This window comes from Panthera onca, chromosome A1, assembly GCF_046562875.1.
Source record: "Panthera onca isolate mPanOnc1 chromosome A1, mPanOnc1 haplotype 2, whole genome shotgun sequence".
Classification (NCBI taxonomy): domain Eukaryota; kingdom Metazoa; phylum Chordata; class Mammalia; order Carnivora; family Felidae; genus Panthera; species Panthera onca.
In genome coordinates, this window is record NC_138339.1 from 224,791,369 (window position 1) to 224,794,054 (window position 2,686).

Below are 2,686 nucleotides of genomic sequence, written 5' to 3' on the forward strand. Positions count from 1 at the left end.
TTTAGATACTGGACTCCAGAACTATAAGATAATAAATTTTTAGTTTTAAATCACTATGTTTGTAGTAATTTGTTACAGTAACAATGGGACACTAATACAGGGGAGCTGTGTTTACTTATTGGGACATTTTGAAAAAATAAAAGTATTAAAATATTGAGGCAGGAATATTTTCCAGGGTGAAGGGTTCCTAAAAGCCAAATATCCAATTGCTTAGTATCTGGTCTGCATCATCTAGTTCACTTTCTGCTAGGCGATCATTTCCCAGTAAACATTCAAAAATCTATTTTATTTCTAAAGGACATAGGAAATTTTAAGTCAGAAAATAAAAATTTTAAGCATACTTTAAAAATAGCACCTAAAATATCAAATGCCCAGGAACAAATCCAGTAAAACAAGACTCTGCATATGAAACTTAAAAACAGTTTTGAAAGAAATTAAAGATGATCTACATAAGTAGAAACATCATAACTGTAGATTAGAATACTAGTATTACAATGATATAATTGATTCCCAAATTAGTAAAATGCAATCCAAATAAAAATACCAAGGATATTTACAAGATGATTTTAAAATGCAAAGGGCCAAAAATAGCTCAGACAACCTTACAGTAGAAGAAAAGGGTAAGAGGACTACTCTACTGAAAATCAAGACTTACAAGAAGAACAATGGAATAAACAGAGGCCCAGACACATACCCATACATATATGGACTTGTTATTTACTATAATGGTTATTTTGCAGAGACCATCTAAATAAAAGGTGCTAGGACAAACTGTTATTCACGTGGAAAAAAAATTTATTTGACTCCTGCCTCATGGGAGACACATAAGTCAGGGAAGAGAGGTTTATGCTAAAGTCACAATCAACAGACCTTTTAGAAAATAATTTTAAATAATATCGTCATGACCTTGTACAGAGAAAATATCCCATTCATAAAAACTATTCACTGTAAAATAAGCAATAAACTGGACTATATTACAATTAACAATTGATGTTCATCAAATGACACCACTAAGAAAGGGAAAAGACAAATCAGAATGGGACTATTTGCAACATATTTTACCAGCGAAAGGTTTATTCAGAACATATAAAAAGTTCCTCCAAATCAAAATGTAAAGGAGAAACAGTCCAATTAAAAAACGGACAAAGTCTTAAGCAGGCACTTCACAAAAGAGGAAATTCAAGACAACATACAGGAAAAGGCATTCAACTTTATTGGAAATCCAAACTAAGCAATTATTATACCCACTAGACGAGAACATTTAAAAGACTCACAATAGCAAATGTTAGCAAAGATCTACAGTAACAAGAGGCTATATACAATGCTGGTGGAAGCATAAATTGACACAACAATTTTGTAAAATAATTTGTCACTGGAGATAAACATATTCTATGACCCAATAATTCCACTCCTAGATATATGTAGCCCATATTTTACAATACTCAAAACTATAAAACAACCTAAATGTTAATAGAGTGGATAAAAATTGAAATATTCTACTGCAATGAAATAATATGTTTCAGTAAAAATTGACAAAGAGCAATTACACAAACAACATATATCAGTCTCACCATGTTGGACAAAAGAAGCGAGACACAAAAGAATGCATATCATAATTTCCATTTACAAAAAATTCAAAAACAAGCAAGACTAGACTTAGTGTTTATGAATACACTGTAGGTGCCAAACTCATGAAGCAAAGTGGATAGATGACTATCATTATCAATATAATAGTTATTTGGGGGAGTAAGAAAGAAAAGAGTGAAAGGTAAAGTAATGACAATGGTCTATCTTGATCCTGCTGATTGGTACATAAATGTTTGCTTTACCTGTAAACTTATATGCACTTTTCCATTTGTGTGGGATTTGTATAAACATGCTACAGAAAGGGAAAGTAATTACAGTTTACTTTATGGCTCAAATCTGAATAGCATACATAGATTATAATATATATAGTATAATGTAATTAATATAATGAATATAATTTTATTTTATTAACATATTGATCTGACCAAAGTACAATGTAACTCTATTAAGAGGATGGGGGTAGAGGGAGAGTTGGAAATACATGTTCATATGCTAGGGAAAAGAGGAGTAAAGAAAAGTAAACCCTCATCTTCTCCAGTGGGAAATCAACAGATAATGCCTACAATTAAAGAAACAAGAAGTAGCAATACAAACATGTTATTTAGAGATATGGAGGTAAATACTAAAGAATATTTTAGAAGAATTAAAAGTTACTACAATTAGAAAAGAAGAAATCAAGAGCCAGAAACAACTAAATATCCTTTAAAATGCTGTAGATCTCATTGATTCCTTAAACTATCCCCATATGTATATTAGGTAGGAAAGGCTAGATTATAATGTGATAACAAATGATCCCCAATATTGGACATGTAGCAAAAGCAACAAATAAACATTTTATTGGTGTTAAACCATTGAAATTTAGGCTTATTGACTTATACAAATATCTCTAAATTTAATTAGATTACATTTTCCAAAATGGCCACAACAAGGTCTCTCATCCCACAAGTTCTTCACTTAATGTGATATTAGCCTTGCTTCTACTGGAGAGGTGGGTCCATGTTTCCTACCCCTGATTATGGGCGAGACTGTAACTAGGGAAATGATACTATGTCACTTCCAAGGTTAGATCATAAAAGGGAATACAACTTCCACCTCATGG